The sequence below is a fragment of the Salvelinus fontinalis genome, chromosome 28 (assembly GCF_029448725.1).
Source record: "Salvelinus fontinalis isolate EN_2023a chromosome 28, ASM2944872v1, whole genome shotgun sequence".
Classification (NCBI taxonomy): Eukaryota; Metazoa; Chordata; class Actinopteri; order Salmoniformes; family Salmonidae; genus Salvelinus; species Salvelinus fontinalis.
Genome location: NC_074692.1, coordinates 42,813,972 through 42,826,576, shown reverse-complemented (window position 1 = coordinate 42,826,576; position 12,605 = coordinate 42,813,972).

Here is a 12,605-nt window from a genome sequence, read left to right as displayed (position 1 = left end):
CTGGCTCAATACCCAATCTAGCCCTCCCAGTGCGGGGAGGTGGAATAACCCGCACTGGGCTATGCACTCGTACAGGAGACACCGTGCGCTCTACTGCGTAACACGGCGCCTGCCCGTACTCCCGCTCTCCACGGTAAGCCTGGGAAGTGGGCGCAGGTCTCCTACCTGCCCTTGGCCCACTACCTTCTAGCCCCCCCCCAATAAATTTTTGGGAATTACTTACGGGCTTTTTGGGCTTCCGTGCCAGACGCGTTCCCTCATAGCTCCGGTTCCTCTCTCCGGTAGCCTCTGCTCTTCTCAGTGCCTCCAGCTGTTCCCATGGGAGGCGATCCCTACCAGCCAGGATCTCCTCCCAAGTGTAGCAACCCTTTCCGTCCAATATATCGTCCCATGTCCATTGCTCCTTCTTTTCCTGTCCCTTACTCCGTTGACTCCGCTGCTTGGCTCTGGTATGGTGGGTGATTCTGTAACGGCTGTCGCTCTCCTCCTCCTCAGATGAGGAGAGGAGAGAAGGATCATCAGACCAATACGCAGCATTTGGGAAATAAGCCATCTCTTTATTTGCAATGATGATGGCAACACGAAAAAACCAAAACACTTACGAAATAACAAAACAAGAAAAACGAAGTAGACGAAACCTGCACATAAACTTACATAACTAAACGTAACACTTACGGACAGGAACAGACTACATCGAAATGACACGAACAACCGAACAGTCCCGTATGGTGCAAACATAACACAAACACGGAAGACAATCACCCACAAACAAACAGTGAGAACACCCTACCTAAATATGACTCTTAATTAGAGGAGAACGCAAAACACCTGCCTCTAATTAAGAGCCATACCAGGCAACCAAAACCAACATAGAAACAGATAACATAGACTGCCCACCCAAAACTAACGCCCTGACCAATTACACATACAAAAACAACATAAAACTGGTCAGGACCGTTACACCAAAGCCACTCCTGTGTTGTCTTGGCTGTGTGCTTAGGGTCGTTGTCCTTTTGAAAGGTGAACCTTTTCCCCAGACTGAGGTCCTGAGCGCTCTGGAGCAGGTTTTCATCAAGGATCTCTCTGTACTTTACTCTGTTCATCTTTGCCTCAATCCTGACTCGTCTCCCAGTCCCTGTTGCTGAAAAACACCCCCACAGCATGATTCTGCCACCACCATGCTTCACCGTAGGATGGTGCCAGGTTTCCCTCCAGATGTGATGCTTGGCATTCAGAGTTCAATCTTGGTTTCATCAGACGAGAGCATCTTGTTTCTCATGGTCTGATAGTCTTTAAGTGCCGTTTGGCAAACTCCAAGCGGGCTGTCATGTGCCTTTTACTGAGTAGTGGCTTCCGTCTGGCCACTCTACCATAAAGGTCTAATTGGTGGAGTACTGCAGAGATGGTTGTCCTTCTGGAAGTTTCTCCCATCACCACAGAGAAACTCTGGAGCTCTGTCAGAGTGACCATCAGGTTCTTGATCACCTCCCTGATCAAAGCCCTTCTCCCCCGATTGCTGATTGGCCGGGCGGTCAGCTCGAGGAAGAGTCTTGAAGGTTTCAAATTTCTTCCATATAACAATGATGCAGGCCACTGTGTTCTTGGGGACCTTCAATGCTGCAGAAATGTTTTGGTACCCTTGACCAGATCTGTGCCTCAACACAATCCTGTCTTGGCGCTCTACAGACAATTCCTTCGACCTCCTGGCTTGGTTTTTGCTCTGACATGCACTGTCAACTGTGGGACTTTATATAGACAGGTGTGTGCCTTTCCAAATCATGTCCAAACAATTGAATTTACCACAAGTGGACTCCAATCAAGTTGTAGAAACATCTCAAGGATGATCAATGGAAACAGGATGCACCTGAACTCAATTTAGAATCTCATAGCAAAGGGTCTGAATACTTATTTAAATAAGATCTCTTTTAAATTGTTAATGAATGTGCAAAAAAATCTTACAACCTGTTTTTGCTTTGTCATTATTGGGTATTGAGTACATTGCTGAGGATTTTTATATTGTTTATCCATTTTAGAATAAGGCTGTAACGTAACAAAATGTGGAAAAAGTCAAGGGGTCTGAATACTGACTTTATATGTCAACTTACCCTTGTTCTCTCACTTGCTGTTTTTCAGCAGCAGTTTTTGACAACCATCCACCTCCCCACAAACACCAGCTATAATAACCTTAAGACTCGTCATTGGAACTCCTTTTCCCCAGGGGGGGGGGGGGGGGGGGGGGGGGGGTTTGATGCCAGCAGCACTGCATAGAGCTACCTGCCATCACATCATCTGGCTCTGAGGATCTTCCCTTGGAGACGAGGCCATTCCCCAAACTATTTAATAAAATGTCATATTCCATCCTTGTTGTTCATTCAGTTAAGCCTGTACTCGATTGAACTTGGCATGGTGATGGGTATTGGGTAAACAAACTTAATTGAAAGCCCATGCATGGCAATGCTGCTAATCAATGAAGATGATGTCCCAAGCAGCTCTGGCCATAGGCCTCCATGATAAACTCAGTGCTGAAAAGAGGCCTACATCTTCCTTCATCTACCCCTAGGGACAGCTTGTGGTGGAGTAAACAGCCTCTCTCTGCTGTTACTTCTTCCATGCATACTCTATGTGCAGCCTGAATGAATGCTCTGATGACACACAGCCATCTGTTGTTGTGTTAAGTGTGCTGAGGCATGGAGTGTTGAGAATTCACTAGCTCTCTCTCTCGTTTGCACGCACACACAGTCTCACAACAACAACTAAAGAATATCACAACTGGAAGCATAAAATGCACACTTACTTCCTGGAACAGGGCCTCAGAATGACCTAATCACTCCTAGGGGCGCGGCTCTGTTGCATCCTGCAGTGTGTGTGACGTTCTTTTATGTTTTTAATCAGGCCTGGATGAGATCTTTAAGGTCAGGGCCCTCCGCAAGGCTCACAAAATAATTTTAGACCCAAGCCACCCCCTGTACCCGGACTTTGAAATACTCCCCTCTGGGCGCAGGTATAGGGCACCCCTTGGCAGTAAAAACAGAACTAGACAATAATTTGTGCTAGGTGTGATATCCCTCCTAAATAGCTTGGGCTAATGTTCTTATCAACTCAGTAAGGCCAGCAGGCTAGTTTTTATTATTTTTTATTTTATTTTTAAAATGTTTTATTGGTATGTAACTGTTATGAAAGTTGTATTGTCAATTTTGTTTTGTATTTAAATACCACTTTAAATGTGTACATGACACTGCAACAAAATTTCCCCATGGGGACAATAAAGTCAGTAAGTAAGTAAGTAAATAAGAGAGAGACAAAGGGAGAGGAGGATAGTGATAGAACGACAAGTCAATACCTCTTTTCTCTCACATCGTGGTGCACCTCTGAAGCCCTCGGATGCAAATCAAAGTTTATTGGTCGCGTACACAGAGTAGCAGATGTTATAGTGCTTCTGTTACTAGCGCCTGACAATGCAGTAAAATGGCAAACAGGTACACAAATAATCCATTTAAAAACCTGAAAGAACAACAAGAAATCAAGAAATGTATACGTATCTATACCAGATGAATGTACACAAGATATACTAGGAATGATATGTACAGCATTAGATATATTAGTGTGAGCTATGGCAAGAATCCAGCAGATAAATACACAATGCAAGACTCCTTCGCAAAATGGATTTAATTTCATGAAATTAGCTTCCGGACCTGAGAATATCAATGATATGTCTGTGAATGGTGTGTATAGACAGTATGTGAATAGAAAAGTCTGTATAGCAGTAGTTATATAGGATGAGTCTTGACTAGAATACTGTAAAAAAAAAGATCTGAAGTGGGTAAAACTGTATGTAAACATTATTAAAGTGATCAGTGCTCAATAACTATGTACATAGGGCAGCGGTCTCTACGGTGCAGGGTTGAGTACTGGGTGGTAGCCGGCTAGTGACAGTGTTTGAGGTTCAGGGCAGGGTACTGGGCGGAGGCCGGCTAGTGGTAACTGATGCCCTGGAGATGGAAGCTCTTTATCAGTTTCTCGGTCCCAGCTTTGATGCACCTGTATTGTCTCCGCCTTCCAAATGGTAGTGGGGTGAACAGGCCGTGGCTCGGGTGGCTGAGGTCCTTGATGATCTTCTAGGCCTTCCTGTGACACTCGGTGCTGTAGATGTCCTGGAGTGCAGGCAGTGTACCTCCGGCAGGGTTGGGTAGGTTATTTTCAAATTGGAATCCGTTACAGTTACTAGTTACCTATCCAAAATTGTAATCAAATCAAATTTATTGGTCACATACACATGGTTAGCAGATGTTAATGCGAGTGTAGCGAAATGCTTGTGCTTCTAGTTCCGACCATGCAGTAATATCTAACAAGTAATCTAACAATTTCGCTACAACTACCTTATACACACAAATGTAAAGGAATGAATAAGAATGTGTACATATAAATATATGGATGAGCGATGGCCGTGCGGCATAGGCAAAATGTAGTAGTGTCACGAATCCCGTTTCCTGAGTCTGTTTTTGCCTGTGTTCTGTTCAGAAGTGTTTTTCCGGTGTCCTGGAACGCACCCTATCTGGTTGCCGGACGACGTAGCTAGTTGGGAGATCTCTGATTACCCGCACCTGTATCCCATCAGCTATCTGCACACCTGGTCCTGATCATCACCCTTCCACTTCATAAGCTTTGACCTGACATCCATTCCCTGCCGGATCGTTAGCCATGAACAGTATGTTGTGCCAGTGTATCAGCCTCCAGTTTGATAGAGTTTGTTTTGTTGTTTTGTACGTCTTGCTTGCCTTGAACTCACCTCCGTTTTTTCTGTCTACAGTCATTCACCCGGAACACTCATCTCATCCCTACCTGGTCGCCGGTGACTTCAGTTACTTCATTGGATCTGCCTATTCAACCCCATTAACTCACCTCCGCTGCCCGCTCCGCCACTTGGATTTTTCTATCACAACATTCAAACTTGTAGATAAATACTCACCTTCGTCTTACTCTCCTTGTCCTGGTCTGCTTCTGGGTTCAACTTTAGTAGAAGCGTGACAAGTAGATGATATAGAGTACTGTCTATACATATGGAGTACATATACATACATATCAGTAACGTAACTTTTGGATTACCCAAACTCAGTAACGTAATCTGATTACATTCCGTTACTTTTAGATTACTTTTCCCTTGAGGCATTAGAAGAAGACAAAAATGTTTGTTACCAATTGAATGACATCTATTCCAGGATAAATCAATGTTAAAGTTTATATAGCTGGCCATATATGGATGTTATATTTAACTTGTGGGTTGGTTATGTTGGCTTCTTCTAACCCATCGCTTTCTACTACATATAATAATATGATTAAATGATATCTTTACATTCAAATCCAAAGTCTATCAGAATTCCAATCATTCCAATAAATGGTATACCCCTTGATCTTCAAGAATAGGACTTGGAAGTATACAGTAGATTAGCAAAATTGTTTTACCTGAGCATGACCCTAAATCTAAGGACTTATTAGCCAGCCCTACTCTGTTGTTTATGATTTGCTTGTCATGGAGGACTGATTGGGCTCATAAATGCTGCGCTCATGGAATGGCATGCTCTGAGCACTACTGAAAAGTGCTATTTACATGTGAAAACGAATGCCATATGATGCATGGGCCTGGAGAAATGTAACCACTCTCAGATTAATAAACATAGCTATAGATGTTTTAACCATGTTATGAGGCTGTACAGTGTTTGTTTACATTTACAACATTGGGAAAAAACAAGCTTAAATTTTATATTCTTCAAGAATCAATGGATATGTATATATATATATTTATACGTAAAAAAGTGTTTATTTAGGTCTATGAATAATTTTTTTTTATCAGCATGAAATAGATTGAGCAATAAAAGCCCCACTTTTATTCCATAGACTGTGATCCGCACTGTGCAGCTGTTGCAAGAGCGCATTTTTCACTGTCTGTCCACTGGTTTCAAAAACAATGATTGATAGGCAGCATTATTGGGTTCAAATACACATTTAGATTTGTGAACAGCCATCCACAACAACCACAATCCGTAAGGTGCAACTAGCTAAATGAGAGAGCAGCAGTGTGAATCACATCAATGCGCTATGTAGATATCAATAATAGGTGATATCCGTATCGCCGTAGACTATACCACTGCTTCATCCTTACCTCCAAGCGTTTATTTAAATTGGATAATCTTTGGATGATGACAGCAGTCGCACCATTGGAAGACATAGCTTGGACTGTAACCCACAAAAGCCTATTCCTGCTCTTTTTCCACGATCCATCAAACCCATTTGGTGTGTCATCATAGTGGTCTCTGATTTGTGGTCAGATTCGCTCTGGTGGAACAAACTTAAACTTGCGACTTTTTTCAATGGAAACCGCAAACACCCTTTCTGAATTTAAAAGTAATCCTCAAAGTACTCATCTAATATTTCAAAAGTATCCTTAATCTGATCAAAAGTATCCAATCTATTTTAGCTAGTAATGTAACGGTTTACAGTTACCGCTTTTTTGTAATCCCTTACATGTATCGGATTACATGTAATCCGTTACTCCCCAACCCTGACCCTCGATGATGGTTTGGGCTGACCGCTCCCCTATCTGGGTAGCCCTGCGGTTGCGCATGGTGCAATTGCCGTACCAGGTGGTGATACAGCCCGACACGATGCTCTCAATGGTGCACCTGTAAAAGTTTGTGAGGCTCTTAGGGGCCAAGACGAATTTCTTTAGCCTCCTGAGGTTGAATAGGCGCTGTAGCGCCTTCTTCACCACGCTGTCTGTGTGAAGGGACCATTTCAGTTTGTATGTTATGTGCACGCTGAGGAACTTCAAGCTTTGACCCTCTGTGTCCGTCTATGTGGATGGGGGCGTGCTTTGTCTGCAGTCTCCTGTAGTCCACGATCAGCTCTTTCGTTTTGTTGATTTTGAGGGAGAGGTTATTTTCCTGGCACCACTCCGCCAAGGCACCCACCTCTTCCCTGTAGGCCGTCTCGTCATTGTTGGTAATCAGGCCTACCACTGTTGTGTCGTCAGCAAACTTTCGCAGTGAGTAAAAAAGGAGATGTGCTGAAAGAATTTTGGGAGCGTTTTCCTCAGATGTCCTCGGCAGCTACAATAAATGCGGCCTCAGGATCTGCAGTTTCCAGTTTGCACAAAGTTCAGTGTAGTTCCTTGAAAGCCATTGCGGTGTCAGCTTGTGGAGGGATGTACACGGCAGTGACCATAACCAAAGAAAATTCTCTCAATAGGTAATGCGGCAGTTGATGGTAAGGTATTCCAGATCGGATTCCTCCTCACACAGCGCACTGACCAATAGATTACAACTGAATAGCATACAGCGCTAAGTGAATAGCACTAAAAATACATCCTTTTCACCTGCACATGAAAGGAGGCTGCCTTTCCCCTGTCCACTATTGAGCAGCCATTGATTCCAAGACAAAGGCTACACCTCCTCAAAGAGGCAAGAAAAAAATTGCAATCATACAGGCAATTATTTTACAATCTGCCTGCAGCGGGCGATAATGTCAGCTCTCCTCTCCCTAAATAAAAGGAGTGGAAGGCGTCAGTGCTGCAGCCCTGCCATTAAGACAAATGGCCCAATCCCCAGAATGCCTTGCTTTCATCCAGGCAGTGTGAATGGGTGTCCCTGCGGTGTGAGACTGAACCAGTCTGAGGACACAGGGACACACAGAGAGACATAGAGATGCACAGAGAGGCACAGGGAGGCATAGGCTTACAGGCTCTGTGTTCATATTGACAGAATATTGTAGCCTGGTAGACAGATCTAGGCTATGTTTGCCTTCAGCCAACTCCTTTCTCATTGTCATGTTTGGAAACAGAACTGGCTAACCAGTAACCACCAGGCAGTTCAGGCTAGGGGCATGGAAGTAGTCCTACTATTAATTTCTGAGGCATAGAGGTTCTGTATACTCATTACATGTATCAGATAGTCAGTATGTTTCTCCTTTAGCATGAATATGGCAAATGAGTTAGCTAAAGCAAGAGTGTCTTTCTGTAGTGTACAGGCAGAGGCAGGAGCCCCAGCAGCAGAGCAGAGCAGAGCAGAGTACTGTAGTATGCTGCTGGACCCAACCTTTCACACAGTAACACAACCACTCTGATATTCTACACAGCTCTGGACAGGCATCAAAAAGAGTACAGAGAAATGAAAGAGATGGATGATTGGCAGTGGTGTAAAGTACTTAAGTAAAAATACTTTAAAGTACTTTAAAGTATTTCCCGACACCCAAATGTACTCGTTACATTTTCAATGCTTAGCAAGACAGGAAAATTGTCAAATTCACACACTTATCAATAAAACATCCATGGTCGTCTCTACTGCCTCTGATCTGGTGGACTCACTAAACACAAATGCTTAGTTTGTATTATGTGTTGCCCCTGGCTATCGGTAAATAAAAAATAAAACAATTGTGCTGTATGGGTTTCTTAATATAAGGGATTTTAAATTATTTATACTTTTAATTTTGATACTTAAGTAAATTTAAAACCAAATACTTTTAGACTTTTTGTTGCTCTCGAACATGGACCATTGGGCGTGTTCGAGCGGATCACTTTTGTCAAGTTGATGGTCACCGCCTTTCAAAGTGTGTTGCATTATGGGAACCCGACAGTGCAGCTGAGAAAGGGGGATAAAAATTAAGTGATGGAGAGGATAGAAATAGAAGGGAGAGGATAGAGAGAGAAGGGAGATAGAAGGGAGAGGGTAGAGATAGAAGGGAGAGGATAGAGAGAGAAGGGAGAGGACAGAGAGAGAAGGGAGAGGATAGAGAGAGAAGGGAGATAGAAGGGAGAGGATAGAGAGAGAAGGGAGAGGATAGCGAGAGAAGGGAGAGGATAGAGAGAGAAGGGAGAGGATAGAGAGAGAAGGGGGAGGATAGAGAAGGAGAAGGGAGATGATAGAGATAGAAGGAAGAGGATAGAGAGAGAAGGGAGAGGATAGAGAGAGAAGGGGGAGGATAGAGAAGGAGAAGGGAGATGATAGAGATAGAAGGAAGAGGATAGAGAGAGAAGGGAGAGGATAGAGAGAGAAAGGAGAGGACAGAGATAACTTGAACTAAATAACAACACTGGAATATTTTTCCCTCAGTTTTTGTCCATTAGAGCTTAGTGACCAATTCTGTCCTGGGCAAACGAACACAACACACATCATTACTTACGCCCCAGTTTTCTGCAGCGCAACAGATTGGAGAGGGATAGAAAATAGGAGCAGTAAAGCACAACAACGGTATTGAATTTAATTTATTTTGTGTAACAGACATATACAACAAAATGTACAATGTGGACCCAGACGACCTCCCTTGAAATAATTAATTAAAACGCTTGTTTCCAAACTGGTCCTCGATGGTAAAAACAAAACAACACATATATAGCCTAATATAGGGGACAGACAGATAGAGACAGATGAATCGATTGAACAGATAGATAGTTGAGAAAGAGAGAGCTACCTATGCATCTACGAGAGACACAGTTTAAGATGAAAAAGAGCTCACTTTAACAAGACATATGGACTGAATAATACATACCTTTTATTTTTTACTAGGTTGGCGTGAGAAAGAAAGAGGAGAGAGTGCGCATGTGTGTGTAGCTGATGATAGTGCACAGCTCTGGCCTTCCTGAGGAAGAGTGAGTGTGAAAAAGGACCATTATGACTGGTGCAATTACACAGCCAATATGTGATGGCATATATGTGCATGTAAGATTGATTGATTGGAACTTGATGCCTAGCCTATTAATGCATGAATGCAAGAAATGAACATAGGCCTAGTGACTGAACAACAAAAGAGGTCCCAATACTGGTAGCAACATCAGCAGCAGTAACACTGCCAGCAGCAGCAACACTGCCAGTAGCATAGGCCTACAGTAGATTGGGCTCTGCTATATTTGAATACTCAGCCACCTACATGCTTAGAAACAGCTTAACGGTAACCTGACATTAGTAATGAGTATGAGGTGGGCAGAGGTCTCCCAAAGAAACAAACAGATGACAACGACAACAGTCTCAGTAGTTAGTAAGCGAATGGGTAATAGGGTAGTATCTCCTTTCTAAATCCTACACCCCGAGAGGGAGATCATCTGGTAAATGAATACAGCTAATATGGTTTTATAGACTGAGAATGCAGTCCTAGTCAAACCACTTGAATCTGGTCGAAATTCATGTAGGCCTATTTCTTTGTGTCTTTGTGCTATCCAACAGGATATGGAAGGTTAACTAACAGCGTCATGTCCGAAGGCGGAGTCCTCCTCATACTTTGGCATATAACGCCTGACAAGGAGCCGTGTCAAGTCATTGGTCATGTGAAGGAGAGAAGACGAGGTAAAGAAACTATTTCAGTCTACAGGAGAACAGCATGTATGTCCTCAACCTTGTTAAATGACAACAGTGCCTAGTCACTACGGATTAGCCTGCTGACTCATATCGGAGGCCTGGCTTATACGTTATGCTACATACTGCTTCCATGGGAAGATCTCAATTGCATACTCCTCGCATCCTCTCCCCTCCTCAAAACCCATTGGAGGAAAAGGTCAGGGGGGTGGGACCTCTGGCTTTCTCATCCAATGGGTTTTGAAAAGGAGACGAGGAGAGAGGCGAGAGGATGCAATTGAGATCTTCCCCATGTCTCAACTGGGAGATCTGACCTCGTTCTACATCCTCATACACAGGATGGAATTTGTTGTCTGAAGAGTAGAGGGAGATTAACTGATTGTAATTATGTGACACGGTTGCAGTGTCATATTATATAATGGCTTGAATGGGATGTTTAAACAAAGATGGGCTTCAGTGAGCTTTGACATGTCAAATGTGCTGCAATTAACAGACAAGGAAGTGGAGAGGGAGACATTTGTTGAAGAAGCTTATGTAATTTGTATGTGTACAAAAGTATGAGGACACCTGCTCGTCAAACATCTCATTCCAAAATTATGAACATTAATATGGAGTTGGTCCCCCTTCTCTTCTGGGAAGGCTTTCCACTAGATGTTGGAACATTGCTGCAAGGACTTGATTCCATTCAGCCACAAAAGCATTAGCAAGGTCGGGCACTGATGTTGGGCGAATAGGCCTGGCTCTCAGTCTATGTTCCAATTCATCTCAAAGGTGTTCAATGGGGTTGAGGTCATGGCTCTGTGCAAGCCAGTAAAGTTTTTCCACACCGATCGACAAACCATTTCAGTACGGACCTCGCTTTGTGCACACGGGCATTGTCATTCTGAAACAGGAAAGTGCCTTCCCCAAACTGTTGCCACAAAGCTGGGAGCACAGATTCGTCTAGAATGTATTTGTATGCTGAATTGTTAAGATTTCCCTTCACTGGAACTGAGGAACCTGAACCATGAAAATCAGCCCCAGACCATTATTCCTCCTTCACCAAACTTTACAGTTGGCACTATACATGCTGGCAGGTAGTTCCACTCCAGCCGACGTTTGGCAATGCGCATGGTGATCTCAGGCTTGTGTGCGGCTGCTTGGCCATGGAAACCTATTTCACTAAGCTCCTGACTAACAGTTCTTGTGCCTGACGTTGCTTCCAGAGGTAGTTTGGAACTCGGTAGGGAGTGTTGCAACCGAGGACAGACTATCTTTTCAAGCTATGTGCTTCAGCATTCGCCGGTCTTGTTCTGTGAGCTTGTGCGACCTACCACTTCGCTGTTCAATCGTTGTTGTTCCTAGACGTTTCCACTTCACAATAACAGCACTGACAGTTGACTGGGGCAGCTCTAACAGGGCAGAAATTTGACGCACTGACTTGTTGGAAAGGTGGCATCCTATGACGGTTCCACATTGAAAGTCACTGAGCTCTTCAGTACGGGCTATTCTACTGCCAGTGTTTGTCTATGGAGATTGCATGGCGGTGTCCTCGATTTTATACACCTGTCAGCAATGGGTGTGGCTGAAATAGCAGAATCAACTAATTTGAAGGGGTGTCCACAAAAGTTTGAGAATGTAGTGTAAATTATATCAAAACAGCTTCATACACTCCATCTAGTGGTCATATCTTACAAAGCAAAAAGTGACAGCCAAGATCTCAACAACATTGTAACAAACAGACAATGTGATCATCTTGATTTAAAGCATCATTGTGTAGGACGTTTGGTCACAGTTTTAGCTATATTTCTAATATTGAAATTAATATTAGCGAGCTACTGTTACATATGATACTGTAGCCTATACCAAATATTGCTCTGTTACAGTCTGCACACATTTACTTTAACGTTAGTTAGGGAGCGAAAATGCATAACTTCTCGTCACAGTAATAAAATCGGACAGTTATAGAAGATAATTGAGTAGCTACTAGACTAGTTAGAAGTTACGTTATCTATGTAGGACAAAACAGAGGCGTTCGTCTAGGTCCAAGTTTATACAGGGAATAAGGTAACGTTAGTCACTTAAGTATTTTCCTCTGGCTGCCAGTAGTATTTATTTCCTAAATGGTCGGTGCCCACATATTATTTTATCACCGCAAAGGTCCGGCGTAATAGACCTCCGATCCTGCTCATATTGAGAAAATATAATATATGCAGCGATCGTTCTCGTATACTTCACCATACAACCAGTCCTATCAACGCATATTCAATTGGAATTGTTGTTTACGCA